Source organism: Ovis aries, chromosome 12 (assembly GCF_016772045.2).
Source record: "Ovis aries strain OAR_USU_Benz2616 breed Rambouillet chromosome 12, ARS-UI_Ramb_v3.0, whole genome shotgun sequence".
NCBI lineage: Eukaryota > Metazoa > Chordata > Mammalia > Artiodactyla > Bovidae > Ovis > Ovis aries.
Window position 1 is genome coordinate 67,033,197 of NC_056065.1, and position 17,964 is coordinate 67,051,160.

At 37.0% G+C, this 17,964-nt stretch overlaps 1 long non-coding RNA gene across 1 annotated transcript in view; it reads left to right on the forward strand.

Annotated features, from left to right (window-relative positions):
- Positions 1-17,560, forward strand: part of LOC132657475 (uncharacterized) — a 93,671-nt gene extending 76,111 nt beyond the window's left edge. Inside the window, exons 2-3 of the long non-coding RNA XR_009595745.1 lie at positions 11,307-11,561; positions 12,389-17,560. This is a non-coding gene — a long non-coding RNA (uncharacterized LOC132657475). The remainder of the gene's footprint in view (positions 1-11,306; positions 11,562-12,388) is intronic.
- Positions 17,561-17,964: the final 404 nt, after the last annotated feature.

The window sequence follows — 17,964 nt, forward strand, 5'->3', positions numbered from 1 at the left end:
TCTTCAATATGGGTACATATAAATGCCTTTAGCTTAATGTTTCACTAATTTTGACTGTCAGTTTTAGCTATCCTTTTAGGTATATTTGATTTTTATTAGGTTTATTTGTATGTTTTCTGATATATCATTATTAATTCAGGATTTTTAAAAGTATTGTTTATTGAGTTATAGAATATAGCTTTGGCTTATTAGGCGTCTGCTTTCATACCTCTTGTTTGCCTTAAATGGTTTTTAATTGAATTATTCTTTTTACATTTAAAGAGTTATTTATGATATCCTATCACTGTGATAATTTGAAATAGTTTTCATGCTAAATATTCACTATGCTTACATTAAAAGAGAAATAATAAAGTTTTTTGTCTCAATGCATAATGATTTTTTTACCATATTTTAATGAAAGAGAATATGGAATTTTATTAGGCTCTGTAGTAGAAATACTTCTGGGGAAAAATTGATAGGATTTCTAAGACATTATTTCAAGGGAAGTTAATCTGAGTTTTTTGTTTTGCTTTTGAGATAATTATTATATATATCTGAGGGAATAATTGTCCGTTGATGTGTGAGTGTTTTGTGAACATGCTTCACTTGGATTCTGTCCTTTGTTTCACTTCATTTCTTGGAGTTCTTTTGTTCACTTATGAGAAGAATGAACTTCTGAGAGCTATTTTGAGAAGAGCTATGAATGAGTGATATGCATGACATGCTTGGCATATAAGTTTATGAAGATATAACTTTTCATTCTAGACACATGACCAGATTTGTTATGTGAAATGGACAGCAGGTAGTATACTGTTATTGGGCTTTCCAGGCGGCTCAGTGGTGAAGAATCTGCCTGCCAATTCAGGAGACACAGGAGACACAAGTTCAATTCTTAGATCAGGAGGATCGTCTGGAGGAGAAAATGGCAACCCACTCCAGTATTCTTGCCTAGAGAATCCCATGAACAGAGGAGCCTGGAGGGTTACAGTCCACAGGGTCCAATAGAGTTGGATGTGACTGAGCAGGCATGGAGTATATTGTTATCAAATGTTTGTCTGCAATATATAAAATGCTGTGGGTGGCACAAGGAGGAAGGATTTATAGAATTAAAATAAGAATATATATAGGTGGAAAATGAGAAAATTGCTATAAGGAGGGTATAGGGCTTTGAATTATGAAGGTAGGTGAGGGACAGACGTCTTCAGTATGGATTGGCCTTGGATCAAAACATCTAAGACAATTAGCTTTATGTGACTGACTTCTTGTCAGTATTTCTTAAATGTCTTTTTTTTTTTTTTTTGCAGAGAGTGTATCTCCTCCAGTCTGAGTGACATTTTAAGTTCTTTACCTTTTTACCTTAGATTCAGTATTTGTAAGAGCTAGGAATGGAGAAGGGAGATTGAGTGGATGAAGGGCGAATCATTACATAACATGTATTTATTCATTCAATCAGTATTTATGGAGCATTGTTCTCATCAAAAGTGCTGTGCTCCTTGCTAAACAGACAGTAGTGAACAAATAACACTCATCCCTGCCTTCCTGGAACTTAGAGTTTGGGAGGGAAGAGAGACAAATAGTCCTTTACAATAATTTAAGCAATGCCAAATTAATGTAGCAAAGAGTCAGACATGACATAGTGACCTAACAACAATGTTAGTTAATGTTAGTTTAGTTAATGTTCTAAAAATACAGATACTGAGTTGCTTCATAACAGTCAAATTTATTGTAGGGGTTCAGGGGCATTGAGAGAAAATGAAATATATATTAAGACCTGATGAGGCAATTAGAGTTATGTAGGTAGAAAGTGAGGGGTAGTTCAAGGGAATGGAGAGATGAGAGCCAATGGGAATGTTTTAAGGAGAGGGAATAACACGTGTAAGACAGGAGACTAGAAAGTGCAAAGGTTTAGCCAGAAAGGTCAGTATTACTGGCTCATAACATTTAAACGAACAAGTAGCAGAAGCTAAGGATGGATAGGAATGCAGGGCCCCTGTCAAGAAGAGCCTTGAAAGACAGTCCAAACGTTTACATCTTATTACTGGGAGACCACCAAAGGGTTCAAGTGGGATTATGGGATAGAAGTAAGACTGGATTGAGGTCACAAAGAATGCTCTGGCTGAGATGTGTAGAGTAAGACTGAAGAAAATTAGACCAGCTCCCAATTCACTTAAAGATAGGACTCACCTGGGAAAGATTGAAATCCCATACAGAACCCCATAAATTTCCCTGTTTATGGTGGTGGAGTTGAGGGTAGGTTATGAGAAATTTGGAGGTAGCAAAACTTAATGACTCAAAGGGCTTCGGGAAGTACAGTGCTCGAGGCTCAGAGGAGCAGAAGATTCCAGCGCTTCCTCCTCAGGTACTTCTCAATCTTGCACTCAGGTTTAGAGTTCCCCAGGGACCTGTATGAAAATACTGATGACTGTGTCCTGTCCCAGGAACCAATGAATCATAATCTTGAAACTTGATGAAAGCAGCTCTCCTTGAGATTCTAATTCAAGAAGGATTGAGAACTACCATACTACGCTAGTCGGAAGAGTGAGCAAGCAAAGTGGGAAGGGAGGAGATATAATCTGCAAAAGACAGAGACTTTTTGGCTCAGCATGAAGTTCCATTGCTACTCTGATTGTCCCTGATAGCATTTCTTGTATTACAGCCTACTTTATTTATTTTTTATTAATGTGGTTTTATCAGTTTTATTAGCATTTGCCTGCATGCATATGTGCTAAGTTCTGTCGTGTCTGACTCTTTGCGACCCTATGGACTGTAGCCCACCAGGCTTCTCTGTCCATGGATTCTCCAGGCAAGAATATTGGAGTGGATTGTCATTTCCTCCTTCAGGGGATCTTCCCAACTCAGGGATCGAACCCAGATTTCTTATGTCTCCTGCACTGGCAACTGGGTTCTTTACCACTAGCAACACCTGGGAAGCCCTAGTATTTGCCTACTATAACTTTTTCTATCCTTCTTTCTTGTATACAACATACAGCAACATTTGGTTTTTATTTTTCTTATTAATCCATTCTTACCGTGTCCATCTTTTAACTGATGATTTCTGTATAAGTTCCTTTATGTTTATTTGGTTGCTATATATGTGGACCTAATTCTAGCATCTTACTTATTTTTTAAAATTCTATGTGTCCTCTTTACTCTATGCTCATTTTCTTCAGCATTCTTATCTTTCTGTTTTTGTCTGATTAATTTTTGTGTGTTGTTTTCTTAGGACCATTTTTTCCTCTCTCAACAGACTTGGTATTTTGGCATTTTATTCTATTCTGTTATTGATTGTATTCAAAATTTAGTATCGACACTTAACAAATTCTAAATTCGACAACATTTTCTTAAAATCAATTTTGAAGTTATGAAGTATAACACATGGGAAAGCATGAAAACCATAGGTACAGTTTAATATATAGTTACAAAACAAATACCTGTGCACCACTGAGATTAAGAACCATAAGCAGCACTCCCTAGAAACCTCTTGTGTATTTTATTCCAATCATAATTTCTTTTCTTTTATTTAGAAGTAAACTAAAACTCCAATACTTTGGCCACCTCATGCAAAGAGTTGACTCATTGGAAAAGACCCTGATGCTGGGAGGGATAGGGGCAGGAGGAGAAGGGGACGACAGAGGATGAGATGGCTGGATGGCATCACCGACTCAATGCACATAAGTTTGGGTGAACTCCGGGAGTTGGTGATGGACAGGGAGGCCTGGCATGCTGCGATTCATGGGGTCGCAAAGAGTCGGACACAACTGAGCGACTGAACTGAACTGACTGAAACCTATTCTTAGAATAGTTTCATTGTTTTATTAGTTGTATATCTATCAAAAACAAGTAAAGTTCAGTTTTAGTCTTTTTCAGTTTTATACAAGTACAGCCATACTGCATGATTTTCTTAAATACCTTGCTTCTTTCCCTCACCTTTATTTCTAAAATCCATGCATGTTTTTGTATGTAGCTATACTACATATGAAACTACACGGTTAGTTGGCTCATTTTCATTCCTTTTATAGTACTCCATGTATGATTACATGACAGTTTATTCACTCAACTATTGATGGCCATTTGTGATAGTTCCAGTTTCTGATAACTCTGAATAATACAACTGAGATCATTATTGCACATCTGTCTTCTAATACACCATACAATTGAATTTCTAAGACTACAATACTTGTGTCCAAGGCAGTTAAAATGCCAGTGGTAGCGGATAATGCCAACAGTTTCCAAACTGTCGAGTTGAAGTTGATCCAGTTTATACTCCTATCCACTGTGTGTTAAGAGTTCCTGTGACTCCGTGTCTTTATCATGGCGTTGTTGGTGCTATAACTTTTTGCCCATCTGGAGACCGGGTAGAGGTGTCTCACTGTGGTTTTAAAATGTCAATAAGATGAGGCATATTTTCATTTGCTTGCTAGCCATTTAAATTTCCTCTTTAGATAAGTACTTATTCTATTCTTTTCTCTATTTTACTGTTAAGTTGCCTACCTTGTTCTCATTGGTTTGTAGGAGCAGTTTTTATACATCCTGTTATTAAGGTTTCTGATATTCTAAAGTGTTTTAATTCATGGGAAATAGATGGGGAAACAGTGTAAACAGTGTCAGACTTCATTTTGGGGGGCTCCAAAATCACCGCAGATGGTGACTGCAGCCATGAAATTAAAAGACGCTTACTCCTTGGAAGAAAAGTTATGACCAACCTAGACAGCGTATTTAAAAGCAGAGACATTACTTTGCCAACAAAAGTCCGTCTAGTCAAGGCTATGGTTTTCCAGTAGTCATGTATGGATGTGAGAGTTGGACTGTGAAGAAAGCTGAGTGCCGAAGAATTGATGCTTTTGAACTGTGGTGTTGGAGAAGACTCTTGAGAGTCCCTTGGACTGCAAGAAGATCCAACCAGTCCATTCTGAAGGAGATCAGCCCTGGGTGTTCTTTGGAAGGACTGATGCTGAAGCTGAAACTCCAATACTTTGGCCACCTCGTGCAAGGAGTTAAAACACTTGGCACAAAGGAAATTCTAGTTCCAGATGGTTTTTGTTTTTTTTTTCTGAGTTCTTCTACTAAACATTCAAGGAAGAAATAGTGCCAATCTTACACAAACCCTTCCAGAAAATACAAAAAATGGGTCTATCTTCCAATTCGTGTTGGGAGATGTAACAGAAAAATCACACCAAAGCAGTTAGAGAGGCAAAGAAGACTTTATTCAAGACTACTGCAATAGAGTAGAGTGATTCAAAATGACAGGTGGGAGGATTTTTAATAGCTGGGATGAGATAATGGGAAAGTACTGGAGGATGTTACTGGGGAGGTAGGTCAATGTGACTAGGCTATGTGTTTGCTAATTTCTCACACAGACTGGAGGACAGGGGCCCCATCTTTCTTGATGATTGCATTTCAAAAGAACAACTCTCTGGTTCTAGAGAAAGACATTTCTGGGTTGCAGTAGATTTACATCTCTAAATGGCAAAGTAAACATTCATGATCGCAGATTTCCTAAAATGCTTTAAGAAAAGAGAGGTCAGAAAACAGACACATAGATCAGTGGAACAGGATAGACAGCCCAGAAATAAACCCATACACTTATGGTCAATTAATCTACGACAAAGGAGGTAAAAATATACAATGGAGAAAAAACAGCCTCTTAAGTGGTTAGACAGCTACACATTATAGAATGAAATTAGAACATTCTCCAATGCCATATTAAAAAATAAATTCAAAATATATTATAGACATTAACGCAAGACCAGATACTGTAAAACTAGTAGAGGAAAACATAGGCAGGTGCTCACTTCGGCAGCACATAAACTAAAATTGGAAAAGATAGGCAGAACACTCTTTGACATAAATTGCAGTGATAATATTTTGAATCCATCTCCTAAAGTAAATAAAATAAAGAAACAAATGGTACCAATTAAACTTAAAAGCTTTTCCACAGCAAAGAAAGTTGTATATAAAACCAAAAGCCTATTGAATGGGAAAAAATATTTGCAAATGATATGACTGATAAGGGATTAATATCCAACATATATAAATAGCTCACATACCTTAACATCAAAAAACCAAACAACCAGATTAAAAAATAGGCAAAAGAACGAAATAAACATTTTCCAAAGAGGAAATGCGGGTGGCCAATAGGCACAAGAAAAGGTGCTTAACATTGCTACTCCTCAGGGAAATGCAAATCAAACTCATCATGAAATATCACTTGATCCCTGCCAGAATGACTGTTATCAAAAAAGACCAAAATAGCAATTATTGACGTGGAGAAAAAAGGAACCTTCATACACTATTGGTGGGAATGTAAATTGCTGCAGCCATTGTGAAAAACAATATTGAGGTTTCTCAAGAAACTAAAACAAGACTGACCATATGATTCAGTAGTTCCGTTTGGATATATATTTGAAAAAAACAAAACACTAATTTAAAAAGATATATTCATTCAGTGTTCCTAGCAGAATTATTTATAATTGCCATGATTGTATGGAAGCAGCCTAAGTGTCTATCAACAAATGAATGAATAAAGAAGATGTGGTGTGTGTATATATATATATAGACAATGGAATACCACTCAGCCATGCTCAAACTACCACACAACTGCATTCATCTCACATGCTAGCAAAGTAATGCTCAAAATTCTCCAAGCCAGGCTTCAATAGTACGTGAACCATGAACTTCCAGATGGTCAAGCTAGATTTTAGAAAAGGCAGAGGAACCAGAGATCAAATTGCCAACACCTGCTGGATCATCGAAAAAGCATGAGAGCTCCAGAAAAATGTCTAATTTTGCTTTATTGACTACTCCAAAGCCTTTGACTGTGTGGATCACAACGAACTGTGGAAAATTCTGAAAGAGATGGGAATACCAGACCAGCTGACCTCCCTCCTGAGAAATCTATATGCAGGTCAAGAAGCAACAGTTAGAACTGGACAAGGAACAACAGACTGGTTCCAAATCGGGAAAGGAATATGTCAAGGCTGCATATTGTCACCCTGCTGATTTAACTTATATACAGAGTACATCATGCAAAATGCCAGGCTGGATGAAACACAAGCTGGAATCCAAATTGCTGGGAGAAACATCAATAACCTCAGATATACAGATGATACCACGGTTATGGCAGAAAGTGAAGAACTGAGGAGCCTCTTGATAAAAGTGAAAGAGGAGAGTGAAAAAGTTGGCTTAAAACTCAACATTCAGAAAACGAAGATTATGGCATCTGGTCCAATCACTTCAAGGTAAATAGATGGGGAAACAATGGAAACAGTGTTAGACTTTATTTTGGGGGGCTCCAAAACCACTGCAGATGGTGACTGCAGCCATGAAATTAAGAAATGCTTGCTCCTTGGAAGGAAAGCTATGACCAACCTAGACAGCATATTAAAAAACAGAGACATTACTAGGCCAACAAACGTCCGTCTAGTCAAAGCTATGGTTTTCTGGTAGTCATGTATGGATGTGAGAGATGGACTATAAAGAAAGCTGAGTCCTGAAGAATTGGTACTTTGGAACTGTGGTGTTGGAGAAGACTTTTGAGAGTCCTTTGGACTGCAAGGAGATCCAACCAGTCTATCCTGAAGGAAATCAGTCCTGAATATTCACTGGAAGGACTGATGCTTAAGTTGAAACTCCAATACTTTGGCCACCTAATGCAGAGAACTGACTCAGTAGAAAAGACCTTGATGCTGGGAAAGATTGAGGGCAGGAGGAGAAGGGGATGACAGAGGATGAGATGGTTGGATGGCATCACTGACTTGATGGACATGAATTTGAGAAAGCTCTGGGAATGGGTGATGGACAGGGAATCCTGGCATGCTGCAGTCCATGGGTCGCAAAGAGTCGGACATGACTGAGTGACTGAACTGAACTGACTGACCACACAGCCATAAAAAAAAGAAAATTTACCATTTGTAGCATCATGGATGGACTTGGAGGGCTTTACGCTTTTTAATGAAATAAGTCAGACAGAGAAAGACAGATACTATATGATATCACTCATAGGTGGAATATAAAAATACAAACTAGTGAATATAGTGAAAAAAAAAAAAGCAGGCTTACAGTTATAGAGAACAAATTAGTAGTTAACAGAGGGGAGGGTAGGGGGGGCAATATAGGGGTTATGGAATGGGAGGTAAAAACTATTGGGTATAAGATGGATATATTGTACAACACAGGGAATATAGCCAATATTTTGTAATAACTGTAAATGGAGTGTAATCTTTAAAAATTATATTAAAAATAAGAAATAAAAAATTAGTAAAAGAAAAACCAAAAGAAAAAAGGAAAAGAAGGTCAGAAGTATGTACTTAGGAAGAATCCTGTCTAAAGTTTTGTCAAGCTGAGGGGAACATTAAGGCCACTTTAGTTAGAGGTTAATGTACCATTGTATCTAAAATTGGACAGAAACAATGTTAGAAAGGCAAGGAAGATTATGGACTAAATACACTCATATACATAGAGACAAGAATTCAAAACAAAAATTTTAGCAAACCATATTCAGTGGTTTATAGAAGGAATCAAACATCACGGTCAATTGGTTGTATTCCAGGAACGCAATATTGGAAAATGAGTTGCTATAATTCACCACATTAACAGATTAAAGGCAAAATATCATGAACTTCACAATATAAGCAGATTAAAAGTTTGTTAAAATTCAACATCAAGTCATGATTAAAATTCAGTTAAACTATAAAAGAGGGAAACTTTCTTAATTAAATAAAGAGTATTTATGGAAACATATGGTAAATCTCATAGCTGATAGACACATTTTTAAAGACCTCCTGCTTTTGACCCAGGATCAGAAAAGGGTATTTGTTTTCACTCTTTCTATTAAACTTTCTACTAGATATTTTAGTTAGTGCAAATAGACATGAAAACAAACAAAAGGCATACGGATTTGGAAGAATAAATAAAAGTGGTATTATTCATAGAAGATGTATTTTGAGACCGTAGCATTTAAGCATACAAAATTAGAATTGTTGCATCTTACTTATGAATTAAACCTTTTTTATCATTTGGACTTTCCTTCTCTGTACTAATATTTTGACTTAAAGTTATTTTATTTCGTATTTATATAATAGCTAGACTAGCTTTCTTTTAGTTAGAATTTGTACAGTGTATCTTCTTCAATCCTACAACTTTCAATCTTTCTATGTGTGTTTGTCGCTCAGTCGTGTCCAACTCTGCAACCCTATGGACTATAGCCTGCCAGGCCACTCTGTCCATGGAATTCTCCAGCAAGTGGGTAGCCATTTCCTTCTCCAGAGGATCTTCCTGACCCAGGGATCAGACCTGGGTCTCCCTCATTGCAGGTGAATTCTTTACAGTCTGAGCCACCAGAGAAGCCCTCAATCTTTTTATAAAGGAAAATAATTGGATTTTTATTATCCGATTTTCAAACTTTATTTTAACGAAGGCATTTAGCTTATGTACATTGAGTGTAATTATTGTTATAATTTAATTTTTGCCATTATATGTTCTACTCTTTAATTTTTAAATTTGTCAAATTTATTTTTATACTTTTATTATTTTTCTTTCCACTAGTTTAGAAATGGTTAACATAGGAGTCAAGCTCCTCAATTAATGTTTTAATGCCATTTAGGACCCCTACTTTCCACTTACTACATTACTGTTTGATATTTTAATATTTTTTCAAAAGTTATAATATATTATTATCTTTTAAAATACAATAGATGTTCTTTCAAATTTGCTCATATATTTACCAATTTCTTTGTTCTCCACTACTTCCTGCATCTCAGACTTTCCATCTGGGATTACTTTCTTTCTGTCTGATTTTCATCTCTTAAAATTTCATGTGGTGAAAACCTGCTGGCAACAACTCTGTCACTTGTATTTTTCCTATGTAAGTCCTGGTTGATAATCTTTTCCTCATTACATTGCAGATAAATGATACTATCTTCTTCCTTTCATTACTGTTGGTGATAAGTCAGATTCAGGGGCCCTGTGGCTCCTTGAAGTTAACTGTTTATTTTTTCCAACTGGTTTATAAAACTTTTTATGGTTTTTGAGTTCTTATATTTTGTTATGATGCATTTAATTGATGGACATGAGTTTGAGCAAGCTCTGGGAGTTGGTGATGAACAGGGAAGTCTGTCATGTTGCATGCAGTCCATGGGGTCACAAAGAGTCAGACACAACTGAGCAAATGAGCTGAACTGATTAATGATGCATTTAAGTGTGGGTCTTAAAATAATTACCTTCTGGGATTTATTGGGCTTCTTGAATTTGTGGTATGTTATCATTCTTTAGAACAATAAAGTTCTCATTCCTCATCTTTTCAAGCCCTTAATCTGCTGCATTTTTGCTTTCCTCTTCTAGTGATTTTCCAATCAAACATAGGATAGACATCTTCATTGTCTCCTCACACCTACTACAATATCTTCACTTTTATTTTATTCCATATTTCTGCCTCTTCATCCTGTGTTCTTGATCTCTTCAAATTTCTCTTTTACTTCACTAGTTATTTCTTCTGTTGTATCCAATCATTGCCAGCTACGCTTTTTTTCTATATAAAGAAAAGTTTATTCTCTTTTCATCTCTCTCCTTTTCTCTGAACCCAGGCTCAGGTAACCAACATTAAGAGTTTGGTGTGTATTTTTCATCTCTTTCTGTGCCAAGCAAATATATATAGATGCATAGAGTCTGCTGTCACAGTCACCCAAAGTCTGTAGTTTATCTTGGGTTCACGTTTAGTGTTGTGCAACCTATGGGTTTGGACAAATGTGTAATGGCACATATTCATCATCATAATTTTATGCAGAATATTTTTACTACCCTAAAAATCCTCTGTGCTCTACTTATTCAGCTCTTCCTCCCCATCTCCTTGGTCATCATTGATCTTAATAATTTCCTGTAATTCCATTGTCCATAATTTTCCCCTTTCCAGATGGTCATATAGTTGGATTCATACAATATGTAATCAGATTGGCTTCTTTCACCTAGTGCTATGTGTCTAAGTTTCCTCCATGTCTTTTCACAGTGTAATAGCTCATTTATTTTTTATGCTGAGTAACATTCCATTGTCTGAATGTAGCACAGTTTAGTTATCCGTTATCTACTAAAAGACATCTTGATTGCTTCCAAGTTTTCAGTTCAGTTCAGTTCAGTCGCTCAGTCGTGTCCGACTCTTTGCGACCCCATGAATAGCAGCACGCCAAGCCTCCCTGTCCATCACCAACTCCCGGAGTTCACTCAGACTAGCATCCATTGAGTCAGTAATGCCATATTTCAATGCTTAAAATATGTTGCTTTATTTATAATTTATTGAACTGTCATCCCCTTCTCCTCTTGCCCCCAATCCCTCCCAGCATCAGAGTCTTTTCCAATGAGTCAACTCTTCGCATGAGGTGGAAAAAGTACTGGAGTTTCAGCTTCAGCATCATTCCTTCCAAAGAAATCCCCGGCTGATCTCCTTCAGAATGGACTGGTTGCATCTCCTTGCAGTCCAAGGGACTCTCAAGAATCTTCTCCAATACCACAGTCCAAGTTTTAGCAATTATTAAAAAAGCTGCTATAAATACCCATGTGCAGGTTTTCATGTGGGATGTCTTCAGTTCCTTTGGGTGAGTACCAAGGAATATGTTTTGCTGGCTCATATGGTTACCGTATGTTTAGTTTTATAAGAAACTGACAAACTGTCTTTGAAAGTGGCAGTGACATTTTGCATTCCCACTAGCATGAGAGTTCTTGCTGCTTCACAGCCTCACCAGCATTTGGTATTGTCAGTGTTTCAGATTTTGTCCATTCTCTTAGGTAGTACTATCTCATTGTTTTAATTTATGTTTCCCTGAAGGCATATAGTGTGGAAATCTTTTCATATGTTTATTAGCCATCTCCATTGCTTTTAAAAGTTTCTCCTATTTTTCACCCCTATACACCCTGTTTTGTTTTTTCTCACATCTGATTTATCACTTTTCATGATTTCCTGATTCCTATAGATAATTTGTAACTTTGTGAGTTATTTCCTTAAACATGTCAAATGTAATTATTTAAAAATCTGATTATTTCAACATTTGAAGGTTTTGCATATGTTTTTGTTGTTTTCTTGTTTCTGCAGATCTAATTTTTTTAACTTATCTGATTAGAGTCTTTCTTTCAGAAATTAGTCACTGTCTTGAAGAAATTCAATGCTTAAAATATGTTGCTTTATTTATAATCTATTGAACAATTTCCATTATGTTTAGCAGGAATTTTATAGGACTAACCTAACAAATCATTATCAGAAATCAGATTTAATCAATATCTTAACCCCTAAAATATAAAAACCCTAGAATACTTTAACTTTATTTCTTCCTGCACTTATATGCTAATTTTGTCCAGGATTTTAATCCTATCCTTTCTTTTGTGTTGTTGTTATTTAGTCTCCAAACAGTGTCCAACTTTTTTGCAGCCCCATGGACATGAGCCCACCAGCCTTCTCCATCAGTGGGATTTCCCAGGTAAGAATATTGGAGCGGGTTGCCATTTTCTTCTCCAGGGGATCTTCCTGACCCAGGATGCGTCTCCTGCATTAGGAGTTGGATTCTTTACCACTGAGTCACCAGGGAAGCACATTCTTTCTTTAGCTCTGTAAATTCAGCATTGCTATTTCTATTTTAACATTGCTATTTCTAAATTATATAGTCAATATTTGCTTTGTTTTACAAACACACACACATACACACAAACACATTTACTACTTATTTGCTCATCATTTCTTTTTGCATTTTAGACCATGCTTCTGGGTTAATTTTTCCTATTTTTAAAGTTTATATAATGTAGATTTCTTAATAATAAAGCTTCTCAGTTTGAGTTATTCTAAGCATGTCTTTTTTTTAGACATTCTTGAAAGATACTTCTGCTGGGTACATAATTCTAGGTTGATAGTTTTGTCTCTCAACAATTTAAAGACATTATACTACTCTCCATTAATGCTGTTGCTGTCATTCCAACTGCATTTCCAGGATTTGAAAAACAATTTAGCCTACTTAGAACATATTGTTATTCTACTTAGAACATATTGTTATTCCTGAATCAGTAGAGATTTGTGCTTTTATTAAAATCTCAATAAGTATAGCCAAAATGTATCTAAAATTTGTCTTTCCTCTTTTCTATCTATTCTCTTTTTCTGGAATTCTGTCTAGATCTATGTTAATCTTTTATGTCCTTGATATCTCTCATATTTCTCATATCCTTGTCTGTGATGTATAATTTCTCAAGAAATACCATTATTAATTCTATCTTTAGATATATTTACTGCTTAGCCATTGATTGAATTTTTTTATTTCAACAGTTATATTTTCATTTTTAGATGTCTCACTCTCCCTTCAAATATATGGATTCATAACCTTTAACCGGTTATCTTTGTAATGAAATCTTTTATTTCTCTAAACATTTCATGCAGATTTGCCCAAAGTTCTTTATTTTATGAATCTACACAAAAATCTTGGGAGTGTAAATCTGTTGTTTATTGTTTTTACTGACTAATGTTAACTGATGTTTTCTCTGTAGTCTTTGATTGTGATTAATTGCCTAATCTTAACTATGTGTCATTCCAGTGAGTCTAAATTAGACAAGTATGTTAGTGGAGAGGATTTTCTTCTGCTTCTGCTGACACCCAAAGAGTTGCAACAGCTAAGGGTCATTTTAATTCCCTTTAATAATCCTGTATCACTGAGAGTTTAGGCTCAACTTGATGTTTCAGTGCTGTCCTAAGGCCTAGTGTTCCAACAGCAGTGCTTCTACTAGCTTCTGCCCTCATATTCTCAGGGGAGCCCAATCCTTCTTGGCCGTCTACTACTCCTAGCTCCCAGCTCTGGCCACAGGTAACTCTATCCACAACCACTCCTCCTCCCAGAAAGAAAGAAAATTCTTAAAAATCAATGCTTAGTCTTGATTTGCAGGCAGAGAGATATCTGCATTGCTGACTATCAAAATCTTTCTCTACCAGGAACATTTGAATAAAACTCTGAAAAGTTTCTTCATTCATTAAGAAAATCAACATATTTTTGTAGTGCCTACTAAGTGCCAGGCACTGTACTTGTTAGATACTCAATCAATACTTGTTAATTTGACATGACTTTATAAACAACATTTACTTTATTTTCCAATCTTTCTAGTTCCCTCATTGCCATTTCTAACTTCTCTCCCTCAGATCATGGCTTTACTCTGTACTCTTGTTTGATTGAATAACAAATATGGGGAATTTAGAAGCAGTCATCAGAGAGGAAGAGGAGAGATGATTGCGTAAAAACAAATGGACAAAATAGAGCTAAATCCCAAATTATTAACAAATTGTTCCAGAAGTTAATTTGAAAGCTTAACTTTCAAATTGACTGATGGGAACATGGGAACCTATTTAACTCATAATGCAGCAGATTACGCATATGCTCATTTATTCAATAAATGATTACCAAGTACCTATTATTTCCCAGGCACTGTAAAAGGTTGCTGGGGACACAGTAATAATCAAAATAAAGTAGTTCCTGTTCTTACATAGCTTACTGTTTAGCCAGAGATGCAAACTATCCAAGCAGCAGCAATGAAAATTCAACCAGCCATGAAAACAATGAAGAAATGCGGGGAGATGTGGAAGGACGCGAAACATGAAGAGGTTAGCCTAATGAAGGAGAAGGAACAGTGAGAGGTGTTGGAGAAAATGTGTGTACACAACAGTAAGCAGGGGAATCTAGCACCTTATTGAGACACAGAGAAGTGATGACTGATGGAATTGAAGAGAGTCCAGGGCCACTTTTGGGAAAGATAATGAAAGATGAATCTGGAATGGTACTAAGGTCTGGTAACCGAAAGCAATATTGAAACTTTAAAATTTATCCTAAGGGCAATTGGGGAGAGTGAAAAAGCTGGCTTGAAACTCAACATTCAAAAAACTAAGATCATGGTATCCAGTCCCATCACTTCATGGCAAATAGATGGGGGAAAAGTGGAAACAGTGGCAGATTTTATTTTCTTGGGGTCCAAAATCACTCTGGACAGTGACTACAGCCACAAAATTAAAGACACTTGCTCTATAGAAGAAAAGTGATAACAAACCTAGAGAGCCTATTAAAAAGCAGAGACATCACTTTGCCGACGATGTTCCTTCTAGTCAAAGCTATGGTTTTTCTAATCGTCATGTACAGATGTGAGAGTTGGACCATAAAGAAGGCTGAGTGCTGAAGAACTGATGCTTTTGAATTGTGGTGCTGGAGAAGACTCCTGAGAGTCCCTTTTACAGCAAGGAGATCAAACCAGTCAATCCTAAAGGAAATCAACCCTGAATATTCATTGGAAGGACTGATGCTGAAGCTCCAATACTGTGGCCACCTGATGCAAAGAGCCTACTATTGGAAAAGACCCTGATGGTGGGGAAAGACTGAGGGCAGTAAGTGAAGGGGGCGACAGAAGATGAGATGGTTGGATGGCATCACTGACTCAATGGACACAAATTTGAACAAACTCTGGGAGATACTAAAGGACAGGGAAGCCTGGTGTGTGGTAGTCCATGGGGTTGCAGAGTTGGACACAACTTAGTGACTCAACAGCAACAACAAAGAGCAATGGAGAGTCACCGAAGGACTTAATAATTTGACTATGAAAGTAATTTGACTATGTTTACAATTTGTGAAGATTCTTTGGCTAGAATGTGAAGAATGAAAGAGAATGGCAGAGAGAGGGGAGTCTGGGGAAACTAGGTAATGTATTTTCAGCAATTCAGGTGAGAGAGCATTGAGGAAAATGGATGAATTCAACAACTTAAAAGTGATTCTTATAAGGAAGTGAGAAGGCTTAGGAAAATAATGGATCAAGAGATGACTTTGGATTTAGCTTAGTCAGTTCTTTCTAGAGGGAAATAAATGCTGCGGAAATTTGAGCTTAGGAACACTTGGTCCGAGCTGCCAACCAAACTTCCATAAGATACTTGAATGGATAATAGGATTTCCTTCTGTTTCTTCGACTCAGGAAAGAAAGAGGATTTTTGCTTGCTCATCCCTAGTTGAAAAAGGAATGCTATCTCCAATATAGGCATTGTGCTGTGTGGGCAAAGTTGCTTCAGTCATGTCTGACTCTTTGTGATACTATGAACTGTAGCCCTCCAGGCTCCTCTGTCTATGGGATTCTTCAGGCAAGAATACTGGAGTGGGTTGCCATTGCCTTCTCCAGGGGACCTTCCCCACCAAGGGATGGAACCTGCATCTGTTATGTATCCTATATTGGCAGGCAGGTTCTTTACCACTAGTACCACCTGGGAAGCCCAAATGGGCATTAAGTAGAAGGGGAAAAATCAAGCTGTCAATCTACCTTGATGGAATGAAGAGATGACAAAGATAGATCTGTGGGTGGTCTTATTCAGGAGGTGGGGAGAGTAGGGATCCCAACTTAAGCATAGGTGGGGGCTACTGCTATCCAGCTATATCTGGTAGGACTTGTGGACTGACAAGATGTGTCTACCAGGAGACTAAAAGCCTCCTAGAAAACAGTACATTTAATATAGTATTAAATATTACAGAAAACAGGTTAATTTAAGTATAATAAAATGTTTATCACGTAGAGGTTAAAAATATGGATTCTGTGATGGAAATTCAGGCGAGCTATTTCAAATCCTAAAAGATGATGCTGTAAAAGTGCTGCACTCAATATGCCAGCAAATTTGGAGAACTCAGCAGCAGTGGCCACAGGACTGGAAAAGGTCAGTTTTCATTCCAGTCCCAAAGAAGGGCAATACCAAAAAATGTCCAAACTACCACACAGTTGCACTCATTTCACATGCTAGCAAAGTAATGTTCAAAATTCTCCAAGCTAGGCTTCAACAGTACATGAATTGAGAACTCCCAGGTGTTCAAGCTGGATTTAAAAAAGGCAGAGGAACCAGAGATCAAGATCAAATTGCCAACATCCATTGGATCATAGAAAAAGCAAGAGAATTCAAGAAAAACATCTAGTACTGCTTTAATGACCACGTTAAAGCCTTTGGCTGTGTGGATCACAACAAACTGTAAAAATTCTTAAAGCGATGGGAATACCAGACCACCTGACCTGCCTCCTGAGAAACCTGTGTGCAGGTCAAGAAGCAAGAGTTAGAACTGGATATGGAACAATGGACTGGTTCCAAATTGGGAAAAGAGTACATCAAGGCTGTATATTGTCACCCTGCTTATTTAATTTATATGCAGAGTACATCAGGTGAAATGCTGTGCTGGATGAAGCACAAGCTTGACTCAAGATTGCCGGAAGAAATATCAATAATCTCGGGTATGCAGATGACACCACTGTTAATGGCAGAAAGTGAAGAAGAACTAAAGAGCCTCTTGATGAAAGTGAAAGAGAAGAGTGAAAAAACTGGCTTAAAACTCAACATTCCAAAAACGAAGGTCATGGCATCTGGTCCCATCACTTCATGGCAAATAGATGAGGAAACAATAGAAATAGTGGCAGGCTTTATTTTCTTGGGCTCCAACATCACGGCAGATGGTGACTGTAGCCATGAAATTGATTCATGTCAATGTATGGCAAAAACCACTACAATATTGTAAAGTAATTAGCCTCCAATTAAAATAAATTAATTTTTTTTTAAAAAAGAAAAGACCCTGATGCTGATAAAGATGAAGATAGGAGGATAAGGGGATGACAAAGGATGAGATTGTTGGATGGCATCACTTACTCAATGGACATGAGTTTGAGCAAGCTCTGGAAAGTGGTGAAGGACAGGGAAGCCTGGCGTGCTACAGTCCATGGGGTCGCAAAGAGCCTGACACAACTGAGTAACTGAACAACAAAGAGTTATAGCATGATAGTTAATAACAAGAGTTCAAATTCCAGCTTCACCATTGTATGGGTCCAGTTTCCTTATTTGTAGAAAGAATAACTTTCTTCCTTGTCTGATTCGGTGGTGGTGAGGATAAAATGAAGTAGTCTGTAAAAAGCACTTTAATCTCTGACACATGACTCAAGAAATATTAGCTAATATTGTTAGCTCAGCTCTTCATG